This window comes from Pseudophryne corroboree, chromosome 6 (genome assembly GCF_028390025.1).
Source record: "Pseudophryne corroboree isolate aPseCor3 chromosome 6, aPseCor3.hap2, whole genome shotgun sequence".
Taxonomy (NCBI): domain Eukaryota; kingdom Metazoa; phylum Chordata; class Amphibia; order Anura; family Myobatrachidae; genus Pseudophryne; species Pseudophryne corroboree.
This window is the reverse complement of record NC_086449.1, coordinates 783,699,282-783,718,605: the sequence shown is the minus strand read 5'-3', so window position 1 is coordinate 783,718,605 and position 19,324 is coordinate 783,699,282. Positions and strand designations below refer to the sequence as shown.

The 19,324-nt window shown below is 45.7% G+C and overlaps 1 long non-coding RNA gene across 1 annotated transcript in view; it reads left to right on the top strand.

Annotated features, from left to right (window-relative positions):
- The window catches only part of LOC134935728 (uncharacterized), a 218,803-nt gene extending 205,812 nt beyond the window's left edge, over positions 1-12,991 (top strand). Inside the window, exon 5 of the long non-coding RNA XR_010180373.1 lies at positions 12,859-12,991. This is a non-coding gene — a long non-coding RNA (uncharacterized LOC134935728). The remainder of the gene's footprint in view (positions 1-12,858) is intronic.
- The last annotated feature ends 6,333 nt before the right edge of the window (positions 12,992-19,324 follow it).

Sequence of the window (19,324 nt, the reverse complement as noted above, 5' to 3'; positions counted from 1 at the left end):
CACTTTTTTAGGAAGCCTTCGCACAGATTGCAAATCAGTGGGAACTGCCACAGAAAGACATGATGGCGTCCCGCCTCAACAAGAAGCTACAGAGGTATTGCACCAGGTCAAGGGACCCTCAGGCAGTAGCTGTAGATGCCCTAGTGACACCATGGGTGTTCCAGTCTGTCTATGCATTTCCCCCTATTCCTCTCATACCCAAGGTGTTGAGAATAGTAAGAAAAAGAGGAGTGAGAACAATCCTCATTGTTCCAGATTGGCCACGAAGGACCTGGTATCCGGATCTGCAGGAAATGCTCACAGAAGATCCGTGGCCTCTTCCTCTAAGACAGGACCTGTTGCAACAGGGGCCCTGTCTATTCCAAGACTTACCGCGGCTGCGTTGGACGGCATGGCGGTTGAACGCCGGATCCTAGCGGGTAAGGGTATTCCGGATGAGGTCATTCCTACACTAATAAAGGCTAGGAAGGACATGTCATCTAAACATTGTCACCGTATATGGCAAAAATATGTTTCTTGGTGTGAGGCCAGGAATGCTCCTATGGAAGAATTCCATCTGGGCCTTTTTCTTCACTTCCTGCAAACTTGAGTGAATTTCGGCCTAAAATTAGGATCTATTTAGGTTCAGATTTCGGCCTTATCCATTTTCTTTCAAAAGGAATTGGCCTCTCTCCCTGAAGTACAAACTTTTGTGAAGGGAGTACTGCATATTCAGCCTCCTTTTGTACCTCCGGTGACGCCTTGGGACCTTAACGTGGCGTTAAGTTTCATTAAGGTGGAGTTGAAAAATCTCACTTGGAAGGTGGTCATGTTATTAGCCTTGGCTTCCGCTAGGCGAGTGTCGGAATTAGCGGCTTTATCACATAAAAGCCCCTATCGGGTTTTCCATATGGATAGAGCGGAATTGCGGACCCATCCTCAATTCCTGACAAAAGTGGTTTCATCCTTTCATATGAACTATTGTGGTGCCTGTGGCTACGTGTGACTTGGAGGATCCCGAGTCCCTTGATGTGGTCAGGGCTTTGAAAATTTACATGGCCAGATCGGCTACAGTCAGAAAAACAGAAGCACTGTTTGTCATGTATGCAACCAACAAGATTGGTGCCCCTGCTTCAAAGTAGACTATTGCTCGCTGGATCTGTAACACGATTCAGCAGGCGCATTCTACGGCGGGATTGCCGTTACCTAAATCGGTCAAGGCCCATTCCACTAGGAAGGTGGGCTCTTCTTGGGCGGCTGCCAGAGGGGTCTCGGCGCTACAGCTGTGCCGAGCTACTACTTGGACGGGTTCAAACTCTTTTTCAAAGTTCTATAAGTTTGATACCCTGGCTTAGGAGGACCTCCTGTTTGCTCAATCGGTGCTGCAGAGTCATCCGCACTCTCCCACCCGTTTGGGAGCTTTGGTATAATCCCCATGGTCCCTACGGAGTCCCCAGCATCCTCTAGGACGTAAGAGAAAATAAGATTTTAAACCTACCGGTAAATCTTTTTCTCGTAGTCCGTAGAGGATGCTGGGCGACCGTCCCAAGTGCGGACTACTTCTGCAAGAATTGTATATAGTTATTGCTTAAATAAGGGTTATGTTATAGGCTCATCGGTCTTGGACTGATGCTATGTCGTTTTCATACTGTTAACTGGATAGTATATCACAAGTTATACGGTGTGATTGGTGTGGCTGGTATGAATCTTGCCCTTGGATTAACAAAAATCCTCTCCTCGTACTGTCCGTCTCCTCTGGGCACAGTTTCTCTGAGGTCTGGCGGAGGGGCATAGAGGGAGGAGCCAGTGCACACCAGATCTAAAGTCTTTCTTAAAGTGCCCATGTCTACTGTGGATCCCGTCTATCCCCATGGTCCTTACGGAGTCCCCAGCATCCTCTACGGACTACGAGAAAAAGATTTACTGGTAGGTTTAAAATCTTATTTTTGCTATTTGCATCTTTTTTTCCATGGTTCACCTTGTTCAATTGCAAAGTTGCAAAAATGGGATTACTGAGGAAATTGTTGATGAAACTGAAAAATAAATACAGGGTAAATCTGTCCGTAACCTGCCAAAAAAGCTAAACTTACATCAGATAACAGTATAAAAGTTGATTATTGTTATATTAAATGTATTTCTGGTACTTAAATAGTACGAAACGGCTGATATTTGCATTTTCTTTAAATGTAAAAAATCATAGATAGCTATTTTTATTCTGCAAAATAAGTGCTAAAATGAAATAGGGGTATATAAAAATGGGTATAAGTATATATTTGGTTAATTTTACGGGATTTATTTTTAAAAGTGGAAACTTTTATAAACTTATAAACTTGTTATAAAAACAGTTGTCCCACTCACAAAACACCCCAATATATCTGTCCCATACCTTGTACCCCAATTTCCATGATTTTGCAATTGAATAGGCGCTTTTGTGAATTTAAAACTATTCACAGTTCGTGAATAGCTCCTTCAAAGGCTGCAGTGAACTCTACTGACATACAATACACATTCCAAGGAGGGTCTCATGTTCTTATTGATTCTCAAAGGCAGTGAATTTCAACACTGACCACAATTTTAAAAATGCCAAGGCAAACCATCAGTACCCCCCAAAAAATAAATAAATAAACACACACACACACACACACACACACACACACACACACACACACACACACACACAAATAGTCCCCTATGGGGGAAAAACACACACATTAGCCCCCGCAGTAATTAAACAAATGCATTGGCCTCTGCAGTAATTCCACATATTGGGCCCCCACAGTAATACAACACATTGGCCCCCCACAGGAAAACCCCACATTGGCTCCCACAGTATTTCCACACATTGCACCCCCACAGTATTTCCACACAGTGACTCCCACAGGAATTAAATAAATACAAATTCGCTGGCTCCTACCTAGGAGTCAGTGGATATGAAGTTCATGTTTCCCTCTCCCTGTCTCAGCCACTGGAGTTTATGCAGTCGGAGGAGCAAGGGGCAGCACGGGATGAGAGAGCGGGCAGGTGAGCGGACAGCTCATGTTTCCCTCTCCCTGCCTCAGCGCCTGGAGTTTATGCAGATGGAGGAGCAAGGAGGAGCACGGGGTGAGACAGCAGGCAGGTGAGCGGACGGACGGGCGGCGAGCGGGTGGGCGTGAAGGTGACATGGCATGCATGAGTCACGCTGCGTCTCATAGGTTACGAGCCGCGGAAGAGTCCAGTGCAGTCAAAACCAGATAGTGTAGGGATGGCAATCGGTGTTGATGCCGGCGGCTAGGCATCAGGCACCTGTGGCGGCACATCTGAGAACCGCTGACGGCACACTAGTGTGCCGCGGCACAGTGGTTGAAAAACACTGCTCTAAGGGATATTAGCCACCAGTGGAATTTTTCCCAGTGAATAGTTTTCATTGTTTTCAGCACACCATAGATAAAGGACCAGCACATCCTTATTAAAGTGCAAAAGAAGTTTTAATCCATAAAAGCTCCATATCATCAATGTTCAGGCTTTCATCAATATGTAATCATACATTACATGTATCCGGGCAGTGTCTGGTAAAACACAAAAGACTTTCCTCCCGTGAAGCACTATAAATAAAGAAATATATATATATAAAAAAAAAAAAATATATATATATATATATATATAGAGAGAGCTTCACAGGAGAAATGTATATATATGCATATATTTAAATTGTGTGTATATATATATATATATATATATATATATATCTATCCCGCACTCTCATCAAAAATCCATCTTTGGGTTGCTCTACACAGATAATCCCCTAAACGGGCGATTCTGATGCATATAGATTCCAGTAAGTAGGCATTCTCCAGTCCATAAAATGTGCTTGAAGATAATTTTAATATCTCATACTCACAAGGATACAAATGCAAGGCTTCGTTATATATGCATGTAGACAGAACAACAGCAAAGTTTCGGTCTCTCCAGACCTTTGTCAAGCATGTCACCAATACAAGCCACCAACATAACACTACAGCAGAGTCATTGCAGCGGAAGTCACATACCTGTTCCCTGGATGCCTCTTAAGTACCCCCAGTTTAAGTGGACTACGCGGTATCTCACATTGTGTCCAGCGTGCGCTCCACCAGCACCGGACACGGCATGCGTTCCACCGCCGCATGTCCAAATCCGCAAGTAACAAGTGCTTCCGGTTCAAAGGTACACCAAGTATATTAACTAGCGCTATAGCGCTCACATCATCCAAAACTTAAATAAACTAATTTTGTCTCAATATCACGGATATATAAGGATTACTAATCAACATATAGGATGATAAATATTTTCAAAGAGGATTATCCCCATAATATCCAAGGTCAAATGGCTGCATCTCATCCGTCACCTTGGAAATGCAGTCATATACAATCAATCCTATACCCGATACCTCATCATAGATAATATACAGTACTCAGGTGTAGCGTCATATCGCGCCCGAACGTCATCATGACGCTGTCGGATTCTCGCGAGGCTCGGATTCTATCGCGAGACTCGGATTCTATATAAGGAGCCGCGCGTCGCCGCCATTTTCACACGTGCATTGAGATTGATAGGGAGAGGACGTGGCTGGCGTCCTCTCCATTTAGATTAGATTTAGAAGAGAGAGAGAGAGAGAGATTGCTGTGATACTGTAGATTAGAAGAGAGTGCAGAGTGCAGACAGAGTTTAGTGACTGACGACCACAGTGACCAGTGACCACCAGAGACAGTGCAGTTGTTTGTTTTATTTAATATATCCGTTCTCTGCCTGAAAAAAACGATACACAGTCACACAGTGACTCAGTCTGTGTGCACTGCTCAGCCCAGTGTGCTGCACATCAATGTATTGTATATAAAGCTTATAATTGTGGGGGAGACTGGGGAGCACTGCAGGTTGTTATAGCAGGAGCCAGGAGTACATGATAAATAATATTATATTAAAATTAAACAGTGCACACTTTTGCTGCAGGAGTGCCACTGCCAGTGTGACTAGTGGTGACCAGTGCCTGACCACCAGTATATTAGTAGTATTGTATACTATCTCTTTATCAACCAGTCTATATTAGCAGCAGACACAGTACAGTGCGGTAGTTCACGGCTGTGGCTACCTCTGTGTCGGCACTCGGCAGGCAGTCCGTCCATCCATAATTGTATTATAATATATACCACCTAACCGTGGTTTTTTTTTCGTTCTTTATACCGTCGTCATACTAGTTGTTACGAGTATACTACTATCTCTTTATCAACCAGTGTACAGTGCGGTAGTTCACGGCTGTGGCTACCTCTGTGTCGGAACTCGGCAGGCAGTCCGTCCATCCATAATTGTATTATAATATATACCACCTAACCGTGGTTTTTTTTTCGTTCTTTATACCGTCGTCATACTAGTTGTTACGAGTATACTACTATCTCTTTATCAACCAGTGTACAGTGCGGTAGTTCACGGCTGTGGCTACCTCTGTGTCGGCACTCGGCAGGCAGTCCGTCCAACCATAATTGTATTATATACCACCTAACCGTGGTTTTTTTTTTCATTCTTTATACCGTCGTCATACTAGTTGTTACGAGTATACTACTATCTCTTTATCAACCAGTGTACAGTGCGGTAGTTCACGGCTGTGGCTACCTCTGTGTCGGCACTCGGCAGGCAGTCCGTCCAACCATAATTGTATTATATACCACCTAACCGTGGTTTTTTTTTCATTCTTTATACCGTCGTCATACTAGTTGTTACGAGTATACTACTATCTCTTTATCAACCAGTGTACAGTGCGGTAGTTCACGGCTGTGGCTACCTCTGTGTCGGCACTCGGCAGCCCGTCCATAATTGTATATACCAGTGACCTAACCGTGGTTTTTTTTTCTTTCTTTATACATACATACTAGTTACGAGTATACTATCTCTTTATCAACCAGTCTATATATTAGCAGCAGACACAGTACAGTGCGGTAGTTCACGGCTGTGGCTACCTCTGTGTCGGCACTCGGCAGCCCGTCCATAATTGTATATACCACCTAACCGTGGTTTTTTTTTCTTTCTTTATACATACATACTAGTTACGAGTATACTATCTCTTTATCAACCAGTCTATATATTAGCAGCAGACACAGTACAGTGCGGTAGTTCACGGCTGTTGCTACCTCTGTGTCGGCACTCCGCAGCCCGTCCATAATTGTATATACCAGTGACCTAACCGTGGTTTTTTTTTTCTTTCTTTATACATACATACTAGTTACGAGTATACTATCTCTTTATCAACCAGTCTATATATTAGCAGCAGACACAGTACAGTGCGGTAGTTCACGGCTGTGGCTACCTCTGTGTCGGCACTCGGCAGCCCGTCCATAATTGTATATACCAGTGACCTAACCGTGTTTTTTTTTTCTTTCTTTATACATACATACTAGTTACGAGTATACTATCTCTTTATCAACCAGTCTATATATTAGCAGCAGACACAGTACAGTGCGGTAGTTCACGGCTGTGGCTACCTCTGTGTCGGCACTCGGCAGCCCGTCCATAATTGTATATACCAGTGACCTAACCGTGGTTTTTTTTCTTTCTTTATACATACATACTAGTTACGAGTATACTATCTCTTTATCAACCAGTCTATATATTAGCAGCAGACACAGTACAGTGCGGTAGTTCACGGCTGTGGCTACCTCTGTGTCGGCACTCGGCAGCCCGTCCATAATTGTATATACCAGTGACCTAACCATGGCTTTTTTTTCTTTCTTTATACATACATACTAGTTACGAGTATACTATCTCTTTATCAACCAGTCTATATATTAGCAGCAGACACAGTACAGTGCGGTAGTTCACGGCTGTGGCTACCTCTGTGTCGGCACTCGGCAGCCCGTCCATAATTGTATATACCAGTGACCTAACCGTGGTTTTTTTTTCTTTCTTTATACATACATACTAGTTACGAGTATACTATCTCTTTATCAACCAGTCTATATATTAGCAGCAGACACAGTACAGTGCGGTAGTTCACGGCTGTGGCTACCTCTGTGTCGGCACTCCGCAGCCCGTCCATAATTGTATATACCAGTGACCTAACCGTGGTTTTTTTTTCTTTCTTTATACATACATACTAGTTACGAGTATACTATCTCTTTATCAACCAGTCTATATATTAGCAGCAGACACAGTACAGTGCGGTAGTTCACGGCTGTGGCTACCTCTGTGTCGGCACTCGGCAGCCCGTCCATAATTGTATATACCACCTAACCGTGGTTTTTTTTTCTTTCTTTATACATACATACTAGTTACGAGTATACTATCTCTTTATCAACCAGTCTATATATTAGCAGCAGACACAGTACAGTGCGGTAGTTCACGGCTGTGGCTACCTCTGTGTCGGCACTCGGCAGCCCGTCCATAATTGTATATACCAGTGACCTAACCGTGGTTTTTTTTTCTTTCTTTATACATACATACTAGTTACGAGTATACTATCTCTTTATCAACCAGTCTATATATTAGCAGCAGACACAGTACAGTGCGGTAGTTCACGGCTGTGGCTACCTCTGTGTCGGCACTCGGCAGCCCGTCCATAATTGTATATACCAGTGACCTAACCGTGGTTTTTTTTTCTTTCTTTATACATACATACTAGTTACGAGTATACTATCTCTTTATCAACCAGTCTATATATTAGCAGCAGACACAGTACAGTGCGGTAGTTCACGGCTGTGGCTACCTCTGTGTCGGCACTCGGCAGCCCGTCCATAATTGTATATACCACCTAACCGTGGTTTTTTTTTCTTTCTTTATACATACATACTAGTTACGAGTATACTATCTCTTTATCAACCAGTCTATATATTAGCAGCAGACACAGTACAGTGCGGTAGTTCACGGCTGTGGCTACCTCTGTGTCGGCACTCGGCAGCCCGTCCATAATTGTATATACCAGTGACCTAACCGTGGTTTTTTTTTCTTTCTTTATACATACATACTAGTTACGAGTATACTATCTCTTTATCAACCAGTCTATATATTAGCAGCAGACACAGTACAGTGCGGTAGTTCACGGCTGTGGCTACCTCTGTGTCGGCACTCGGCAGCCCGTCCATAATTGTATACTAGTATCCAATCCATCCATCTGCATTGTTTACCTGAGGTGCCTTTTAGTTGTGCCTATTAAAATATGGAGAACAAAAATGTTGAGGTTCCAAAATTAGGGAAAGATCAAGATCCACTTCCACCTCGTGCTGAAGCTGCTGCCACTAGTCATGGCCGAGACGATGAAATGCCAGCAACGTCGTCTGCCAAGGCCGATGCCCAATGGCATAGTACAGAGCATGTCAAAACCAAAACACCAAATATCAGTAAAAAAAGGACTCCAAAACCTAAAATAAAATTGTCGGAGGAGAAGCGTAAACTTGCCAATATGCCATTTACCACACGGAGTGGCAAGGAACGGCTGAGGCCCTGGCCTATGTTCATGGCTAGTGGTTCAGCTTCACATGAGGATGGAAGCACTCAGCCTCTCGCTAGAAAACTGAAAAGACTCAAGCTGGCAAAAGCACCGCAAAGAACTGTGCGTTCTTTGAAATCCCAAATCCACAAGGAGAGTCCAATTGTGTCGGTTGCGATGCCTGACCTTCCCAACACTGGACGTGAAGAGCATGCGCCTTCCACCATTTGCACGCCCCCTGCAAGTGCTGGAAGGAGCACCCGCAGTCCAGTTCCTGATAGTCAGATTGAAGATGTCAGTGTTGAAGTACACCAGGATGAGGAGGATATGGGTGTTGCTGGCGCTGGGGAGGAAATTGACCAGGAGGATTCTGATGGTGAGGTGGTTTGTTTAAGTCAGGCACCCGGGGAGACACCTGTTGTCCGTGGGAGGAATATGGCCGTTGACATGCCAGGTGAAAATACCAAAAAAATCAGCTCTTCGGTGTGGAGGTATTTCACCAGAAATGCGGACAACAGGTGTCAAGCCGTGTGTTCCCTTTGTCAAGCTGTAATAAGTAGGGGTAAGGACGTTAACCACCTCGGAACATCCTCCCTTATACGTCACCTGCAGCGCATTCATAATAAGTCAGTGACAAGTTCAAAAACTTTGGGTGACAGCGGAAGCAGTCCACTGACCAGTAAATCCCTTCCTCTTGTAACCAAGCTCACGCAAACCACCCCACCAACTCCCTCAGTGTCAATTTCCTCCTTCCCCAGGAATGCCAATAGTCCTGCAGGCCATGTCACTGGCAAGTCTGACGAGTCCTCTCCTGCCTGGGATTCCTCCGATGCATCCTTGCGTGTAACGCCTACTGCTGCTGGCGCTGCTGTTGTTGCCGCTGGGAGTCGATGGTCATCCCAGAGGGGAAGTCGTAAGCCCACTTGTACTACTTCCAGTAAGCAATTGACTGTTCAACAGTCCTTTGCGAGGAAGATGAAATATCACAGCAGTCATCCTACTGCAAAGCGGATAACTGAGTCCTTGACAACTATGTTGGTGTTAGACGTGCGTCCGGTATCCGCCGTTAGTTCACAGGGAACTAGACAATTTATTGAGGCAGTGTGCCCCCGTTACCAAATACCATCTAGGTTCCACTTCTCTAGGCAGGCGATACCGAGAATGTACACGGACGTCAGAAAAAGACTCACCAGTCTCCTAAAAAATGCAGTGGTACCCAATGTCCACTTAACCACGGACATGTGGACAAGTGGAGCAGGGCAGGGTCAGGACTATATGACTGTGACAGCCCACTGGGTAGATGTATGGACTCCCGCCGCAAGAACAGCAGCGGCGGCACCAGTAGCAGCATCTCGCAAACGCCAACTCTTTCCTAGGCAGGCTACGCTTTGTATCACCGCTTTCCAGAATACGCACACAGCTGAAAACCTCTTACGGCAACTGAGGAAGATCATCGCGGAATGGCTTACCCCAATTGGACTCTCCTGTGGATTTGTGGCATCGGACAACGCCAGCAATATTGTGTGTGCATTAAATCTGGGCCAATTCCAGCACGTCCCATGTTTTGCACATACCTTGAATTTGGTGGTGCAGAATTTTTTTAAAAACGACAGGGGCGTGCAAGAGATGCTGTCGGTGGCCAGAAAAATTGCGGGACACTTTCGGCGTACAGGCACCACGTACAGAAGACTGGAGCACCACCAAAAACTACTGAACCTGCCCTGCCATCATCTGAAGCAAGAAGTGGTAACGAGGTGGAATTCAACCCTCTATATGCTTCAGAGGTTGGAGGAGCAGCAAAAGGCCATTCAAGCCTATACAATTGAGCACGATATAGGAGATGGAATGCACCTGTCTCAAGTGCAGTGGAGAATGATTTCAACGTTGTGCAAGGTTCTGATGCCCTTTGAACTTGCCACACGTGAAGTCAGTTCAGACACTGCCAGCCTGAGTCAGGTCATTCCCCTCATCAGGCTTTTGCAGAAGAAGCTGGAGGCATTGAAGAAGGAGCTAAAAGGGAGCGATTCCGCTAGGCATGTGGGACTTGTGGATGCAGCCCTTAATTCGCTTAACAAGGATTCACGGGTGGTCAATCTGTTGAAATCAGAGCACTACATTTTGGCCACCGTGCTCGATCCTAGATTTAAAGCCTACCTTGGATCTCTCTTTCCGGCAGACACAGGTCTGCTGTGGTTGAAAGACCTGCTGGTGACAAAATTGTCAAGTCAAGCGGAACGCGACCTGTCAACATCTCCTCCTTCACATTCTCCCGCAACTGGGGGTGCGAGGAAAAGGCTCAGAATTCCGAGCCCACCCGCTGGCGGTGATGCAGGGCAGTCTGGAGCGACTGCTGATGCTGACATCTGGTCCGGACTGAAGGACCTGACAACGATTACGGACATGTCGTCTACTGTCACTGCATATGATTCTCTCAACATTGATAGAATGGTGGAGGATTATATGAGTGACCGCATCCAAGTAGGCACGTCACACAGTCCGTACTTATACTGGCAGGAAAAAGAGGCAATTTGGAGGCCCTTGCACAAACTGGCTTTATTCTACCTAAGTTGCCCTCCCACAAGTGTGTACTCCGAAAGAGTGTTTAGTGCCGCCGCTCACCTTGTCAGCAATCGGCGTACGAGGTTACATCCAGAAAATGTGGAGAAGATGATGTTCATTAAAATGAATTATAATCAATTCCTCCGCGGAGACATTGACCAGCAGCAATTGCCTCCACAAAGTACACAGGGAGCTGAGATGGTGGATTCCAGTGGGGACGAATTGATAATCTGTGAGGAGGGGGATGTACACGGTGATATATCGGAGGGTGAAGATGAGGTGGACATCTTGCCTCTGTAGAGCCAGTTTGTGCAAGGAGAGATTAATTGCTTCTTTTTTGGGGGGGGTCCAAACCAACCCGTCATATCAGTCACAGTCGTGTGGCAGACCCTGTCACTGAAATGATGGGTTGGTTAAAGTGTGCATGTCCTGTTTTGTTTATACAACATAAGGGTGGGTGGGAGGGCCCAAGGATAATTCCATCTTGCACCTCTTTTTTCTTTTCTTTTTCTTTGCATCATGTGCTGATTGGGGAGGGTTTTTTGGAAGGGACATCCTGCGTGACACTGCAGTGCCACTCCTAAATGGGCCCGGTGTTTGTGTCGGCCACTAGGGTCGCTAATCTTACTCACACAGTCAGCTACCTCATTGCGCCTCTTTTTTTCTTTGCGTCATGTGCTGTTTGGGGAGGGTTTTTTGGAAGGGACATCCTGCGTGACACTGCAGTGCCACTCCTAGATGGGCCCGGTGTTTGTGTCGGCCACTAGGGTCGCTAATCTTACTCACACAGCTACCTCATTGCGCCTCTTTTTTTCTTTGCGTCATGTGCTGTTTGGGGAGGGATTTTTGGAAGGGACATCCTGCGTGACACTGCAGTGCCACTCCTAGATGGGCCCGGTGTTTGTGTCGGCCACTAGGGTCGCTAATCTTACTCACACAGTCAGCTACCTCATTGCGCCTCTTTTTTTCTTTGCGTCATGTGCTGTTTGGGGAGGGTTTTTTGGAAGGGCCATCCTGCGTGACACTGCAGTGCCACTCCTAGATGGGCCCGGTGTTTGTGTCGGCCACTAGGGTCGCTAATCTTACTCACACAGTCAGCTACCTCATTGCGCCTCTTTTTTTCTTTGCGTCATGTGCTGTTTGGGGAGGGTTTTTTGGAAGGGCCATCCTGCGTGACACTGCAGTGCCACTCCTAGATGGGCCCGGTGTTTGTGTCGGCCACTAGGGTCGCTAATCTTACTCACACAGCTACCTCATTGCGCCTCTTTTTTTCTTTGCGTCATGTGCTGTTTGGGGAGGGTTTTTTGGAAGGGACATCCTGCGTGACACTGCAGTGCCACTCCTAGATGGGCCCGGTGTTTGTGTCGGCCACTAGGGTCGCTTATCTTACTCACACAGCGACCTCGGTGCAAATTTTAGGACTAAAAATAATATTGTGAGGTGTGAGGTATTCAGAATAGACTGAAAATGAGTGTAAATTATGGTTTTTGAGGTTAATAATACTTTGGGATCAAAATGACCCCCAAATTCTATGATTTAAGCTGTTTTTTAGTGTTTTTGGAAAAAAACACCCGAATCCAAAACACACCCGAATCCGACAAAAATAATTCGGTGAGGTTTTGCCAAAACGCGTTCGAACCCAAAACACGGCCGCGGAACCGAACCCAAAACCAAAACACAAAACCCGAAAAATTTCAGGCGCTCATCTCTAATTGTAACACCATAGGCCATATTTCTTATACTTTTCCATATTATAACATTCCATACAGTAACTCCATAGTTCTTCCAGCACTGTTTTAAAAGTGCCTGTCTATTAGCTGATATGATTTGCAAAGTCATTTGGTGAATATTGTTTTGTTCTGCCTAATGTGCCTTTATGTTTTGTCTTTCAGCATCTCTAATTAATATGTTTATTCATAAAGGCACATACTGAACATATTCTGTTGCAGAAAGCAACAAGTCTGTCCCGAGGGTCTACAAGAGTCTAGGAATAGCAGCGCATTTCCACATTTGTCCTAACGTATTCTGTGAAGTTTATTAATAATAAACATGCATCTTGTAAAATGAATTTTGGATGTGGTTCAATAAACAGTTTGTGGATGATTTGTTAGTACATAAAATAAAATAAGGTACATATATATATTAGAGATGAGCGGGTTCGGTTCCTCGGGATCCGAACCCCCCGAACTTCACCCATTTTACACGGTTCCGAGGCAGCCTCGGATCTTCCCACCTTGCTCGGTTAACCAGAACGCGCCTGAACGTCATCATCCCGCTGCCGGATTCTCGCGAGATTCATATTCTATATAAGGAGCCGCGCGTCGCCGCCATTTTCACTCATGCATTGGAGATTGAACGGAGAGGACATGCAGCGTTCTCTCCCTGAAAAGCTCCGTAATCTGTGCTAAGTGTGCTGAAAATATCTGTGCTTAGTGTGCTGCAAATAATCTGTGCTCAGTGTGCTGAAAATATCTACGTTCTCTGCCTAAAAACGCTCCATATCTGTGCTCAGTGTGCTGCAAATATCTGTGCTCAGTGTGCTGCATTGTGGGGACTGGGGACCACCAGTATAATAATATTCTATAGCTTCTATACTGCTTGCCAGGACACATGTGTCACAGTTACACCGCTCTGTGTACTGATATTTTATATAATATATACTATTCTATAGCTTCTATTAGAGATGAGCGGGTTCGGTTCCTCGGAATCCGAACCCGCCCGAACTTCATGTTTTTTTTCACGGGTCCGAGCGACTCGGATCTTCCCGCCTTGCTCGGTTAACCCGAGCGCGCCCGAACGTCATCATGACGCTGTCGGATTCTCGCGAGACTCGGATTCTATATAAGGAGCCGCGCGTCGCCGCCATTTTCACTCGTGCATTGAGATTGATAGGGAGAGGACGTGTCTGGCGTCCTCTCCATTAGAATAGAGATAGATAGATTAGATAGAGAGAGATTGTGCAGAGTCGCAGACAGAGTTAGTTTACCACAGTCAGTGACCAGTGCAGTTGCTAGTTAACTTTTATTTAATATAATATATCCGTTCACTTCTCTCTGCTATATCCGTTCTCTGCCTGAAAAAAAAAACGATACACAGCACAGTCAGTCACACAGTGTGACTCAGTCTGTGTGCACTCAGCTCAGCCCAGTGTGCTGCACAGTCATCAATGTATAAATTAAAAGCTTATAATTAATTGTGGGGGAGACTGGGGAGCACTGCAGGTTGTTAGCAGGAGCCAGGAGTACAATTATATTAATTAACAGTGCACACTTTTGCTGCAGGAGTGGTGACCAGTGCCTGACCACCAGTATAGTATTGTTGTATACTACTAATATCTCTTTAAATATCAACCAGTCTATATTAGCAGCAGACACAGTACAGTGCGGTAGTTCACGGCTGTGGCTACCTCTGTGTCGGCACACGGCAGGCAGTCCGTCCGACCAGAATTGTATTATTTATTATTATATACCTACCACCTAACCGTGGTTTTTTTTTCATTCTTTATACCGTCATAGTGTCATCCTAATTGTTACGAGTATACTACTATCTCTTTATCAACCAGTGTACAGTGCGGTAGTTCACGGCTGTGGCTACCTCTGTGTCGGCACACGGCAGGCAGTCCGTCCGACCAGAATTGTATTATTTATTATTATATACCTACCACCTAACCGTGGTTTTTTTTTCATTCTTTATACCGTCATAGTGTCATCCTAATTGTTACGAGTATACTACTATCTCTTTATCAACCAGTGTACAGTGCGGTAGTTCACGGCTGTGGCTACCTCTGTGTCGGCACACGGCAGGCAGTCCGTCCGACCAGAATTGTATTATTTATTATTATATACCTACCACCTAACCGTGGTTTTTTTTTCATTCTTTATACCGTCATAGTGTCATCCTAATTGTTACGAGTATACTACTATCTCTTTATCAACCAGTGTACAGTGCGGTAGTTCACGGCTGTGGCTACCTCTGTGTCGGCACACGGCAGGCAGTCCGTCCGACCAGAATTGTATTATTTATTATTATATACCTACCACCTAACCGTGGTTTTTTTTTCATTCTTTATACCGTCATAGTGTCATCCTAATTGTTACGAGTATACTACTATCTCTTTATCAACCAGTGTACAGTGCGGTAGTTCACGGCTGTGGCTACCTCTGTGTCGGCACACGGCAGGCAGTCCGTCCGACCAGAATTGTATTATTTATTATTATATACCTACCACCTAACCGTGGTTTTTTTTTCATTCTTTATACCGTCATAGTGTCATCCTAATTGTTACGAGTATACTACTATCTCTTTATCAACCAGTGTACAGTGCGGTAGTTCACGGCTGTGGCTACCTCTGTGTCGGCACACGGCAGGCAGTCCGTCCGACCAGAATTGTATTATTTATTATTATATACCTACCACCTAACCGTGGTTTTTTTTTCATTCTTTATACCGTCATAGTGTCATCCTAATTGTTACGAGTATACTACTATCTCTTTATCAACCAGTGTACAGTGCGGTAGTTCACGGCTGTGGCTACCTCTGTGTCGGCACACGGCAGGCAGTCCGTCCGACCAGAATTGTATTATTTATTATTATATACCTACCACCTAACCGTGGTTTTTTTTTCATTCTTTATACCGTCATAGTGTCATCCTAATTGTTACGAGTATACTACTATCTCTTTATCAACCAGTGTACAGTGCGGTAGTTCACGGCTGTGGCTACCTCTGTGTCGGCAGTCGGCAGGCAGTCCGTCCATCCATAATTGTATTATTATTATAATATATACCACCTAACCGTGGTTTTTTTTTCATTCTTTATACCGTCGTCATAGTGTCATACTAGTTGTTACGAGTATACTACTATCTCTTTATCAACCAGTGTACAGTGCGGTAGTTCACGGCTGTGGCTACCTCTGTGTCGGCAGTCGGCAGGCAGTCCGTCCATCCATAATTGTATTATTATTATAATATATACCACCTAACCGTGGTTTTTTTATACCACCTAACCGTGGCAGTCCGTCCATAATTGTATACTAGTATCCAATCCATCCATCTCCATTGTTTACCTGAGGTGCCTTTTAGTTCTGCCTATAAAATATGGAGAACAAAAAAGTTGAGGTTCCAAAATTAGGGAAAGATCAAGATCCACTTCCACCTCGTGCTGAAGCTGCTGCCACTAGTCATGGCCGAGACGATGAAATGCCAGCAACGTCGTCTGCCAAGGCCGATGCCCAATGTCATAGTACAGAGCATGTCAAATCCAAAACACCAAATATCAGAAAAAAAAGGACTCCAAAACCTAAAATAAAATTGTCGGAGGAGAAGCGTAAACTTGCCAATATGCCATTTACCACACGGAGTGGCAAGGAACGGCTGAGGCCCTGGCCTATGTTCATGGCTAGTGGTTCAGCTTCACATGAGGATGGAAGCACTCAGCCTCTCGCTAGAAAACTGAAAAGACTCAAGCTGGCAAAAGCACCGCAAAGAACTGTGCGTTCTTTGAAATCCCAAATCCACAAGGAGAGTCCAATTGTGTCGTTTGCGATGCCTGACCTTCCCAACACTGGACGTGAAGAGCATGCGCCTTCCACTATTTGCATGCCCCCTGCAAGTGCTGGAAGGAGCACCCGCAGTCCAGTTCCTGATAGTCAGATTGAAGATGTCAGTGTTGAAGTACACCAGGATGAGGAGGATATGGGTGTTGCTGGCGCTGGGGAGGAAATTGACCAGGAGGATTCTGATGGTGAGGTGGTTTGTTTAAGTCAGGCACCCGGGGAGACACCTGTTGTCCGTGGGAGGAATATGGCCGTTGACATGCCAGGTGAAAATACCAAAAAAATCAGCTCTTCGGTGTGGAGGTATTTCACCAGAAATGCGGACAACAGGTGTCAAGCCGTGTGTTCCCTTTGTCAAGCTGTAATAAGTAGGGGTAAGGACGTTAACCACCTCGGAACATCCTCCCTTATACGTCACCTGCAGCGCATTCATAATAAGTCAGTGACAAGTTCAAAAACTTTGGGTGACAGCGGAAGCAGTCCACTGACCAGTAAATCCCTTCCTCTTGTAACCAAGCTCACGCAAACCACCCCACCAACTCCCTCAGTGTCAATTTCCTCCTTCCCCAGGAATGCCAATAGTCCTGCAGGCCATGTCACTGGCAAGTCTGACGAGTCCTTTCCTGCCTGGGATTCCTCCGATGCATCCTTGCGTGTAACGCCTACTGCTGCTGGCGCTGCTGTTGTTGCCGCTGGGAGTCGATGGTCATCCCAGAGGGGAAGTCGTAAGCCCACTTGTACTACTTCCAGTAAGCAATTGACTGTTCAACAGTCCTTTGCGAGGAAGATGAAATATCACAGCAGTCATCCTACTGCAAAGCGGATAACTGAGTCCTTGACAACTATGTTGGTGTTAGACGTGCGTCCGGTATCCGCCGTTAGTTCACAGGGAACTAGACAATTTATTGAGGCAGTGTGCCCCCGTTACCAAATACCATCTAGGTTCCACTTCTCTAGGCAGGCGATACCGAGAATGTACACGGACGTCAGAAAAAGACTCACCAGTGTCCTAAAAAATGCAGTTGTACCCAATGTCCACTTAACCACGGACATGTGGACAAGTGGAGCAGGGCAGGGTCAGGACTATATGACTGTGACAGCCCACTGGGTAGATGTATGGACTCCCGCCGCAAGAACAGCAGCGGCGGCACCAGTAGCAGCATCTCGCAAACGCCAACTCTTTCCTAGGCAGGCTACGCTTTGTATCACCGCTTTCCAGAATACGCACACAGCTGAAAACCTCTTACGGCAACTGAGGAAGATCATCGCGGAATGGCTTACCCCAATTGGACTCTCCTGTGGATTTGTGGCATCGGACAACGCCAGCAATATTGTGTGTGCATTAAATATGGGCAAATTCCAGCACGTCCCATGTTTTGCACATACCTTGAATTTGGTGGTGCAGAATTTTTTAAAAAACGACAGGGGCGTGCAAGAGATGCTGTCGGTGGCCAGAAAAATTGCGGGACACTTTCGGCGTACAGGCACCACGTACAGAAGACTGGAGCACCACCAAAAACTACTGAACCTGCCCTGCCATCATCTGAAGCAAGAAGTGGTAACGAGGTGGAATTCAACCCTCTATATGCTTCAGAGGTTGGAGGAGCAGCAAAAGGCCATTCAAGCCTATACAATTGAGCACGATATAGGAGATGGAATGCACCTGTCTCAAGTGCAGTGGAGAATGATTTCAACGTTGTGCAAGGTTCTGATGCCCTTTGAACTTGCCACACGTGAAGTCAGTTCAGACACTGCCAGCCTGAGTCAGGTCATTCCCCTCATCAGGCTTTTGCAGAAGAAGCTGGAGGCATTGAAGAAGGAGCTAACACGGAGCGATTCCGCTAGGCATGTGGGACTTGTGGATGCAGCCCTTAATTCGCTTAACAAGGATTCACGGGTGGTCAATCTGTTGAAATCAGAGCACTACATTTTGGCCACCGTGCTCGATCCTAGATTTAAAGCCTACCTTGGATCTCTCTTTCCGGCAGACACAGGTCTGCTGGGGTTGAAAGACCTGCTGGTGACAAAATTGTCAAGTCAAGCGGAACGCGACCTGTCAACATCTCCTCCTTCACATTCTCCCGCAACTGGGGGTGCGAGGAAAAGGCTCAGAATTCCGAGCCCACCCGCTGGCGGTGATGCAGGGCAGTCTGGAGCGACTGCTGATGCTGACATCTGGTCCGGACTGAAGGACCTGACAACGATTACGGACATGTCGTCTACTGTCACTGCATATGATTCTCTCAACATTGATAGAATGGTGGAGGATTATATGAGTGACCGCATCCAAGTAGGCACGTCACACAGTCCGTACTTATACTGGCAGGAAAAAGAGGCAATTTGGAGGCCCTTGCACAAACTGGCTTTATTCTACCTAAGTTGCCCTCCCACAAGTGTGTACTCCGAAAGAGTGTTTAGTGCCGCCGCTCACCTTGTCAGCAATCGGCGTACGAGGTTACATCCAGAAAATGTGGAGAAGATGATGTTCATTAAAATGAATTATAATCAATTCCTCCGCGGAGACATTGACCAGCAGCAATTGCCTCCACAAAGTACACAGGGAGCTGAGATGGTGTATTCCAGTGGGGACGAATTGATAATCTGTGAGGAGGGGGATGTACACGGTGATATATCGGAGGGTGAAGATGAGGTGGACATCTTGCCTCTGTAGAGCCAGTTTGTGCAAGGAGAGATTAATTGCTTCTTTTTTGGGGGGGGTCCAAACCAACCCGTCATATCAGTCACAGTCGTGTGGCAGACCCTGTCACTGAAATGATGGGTTGGTTAAAGTGTGCATGTCCTGT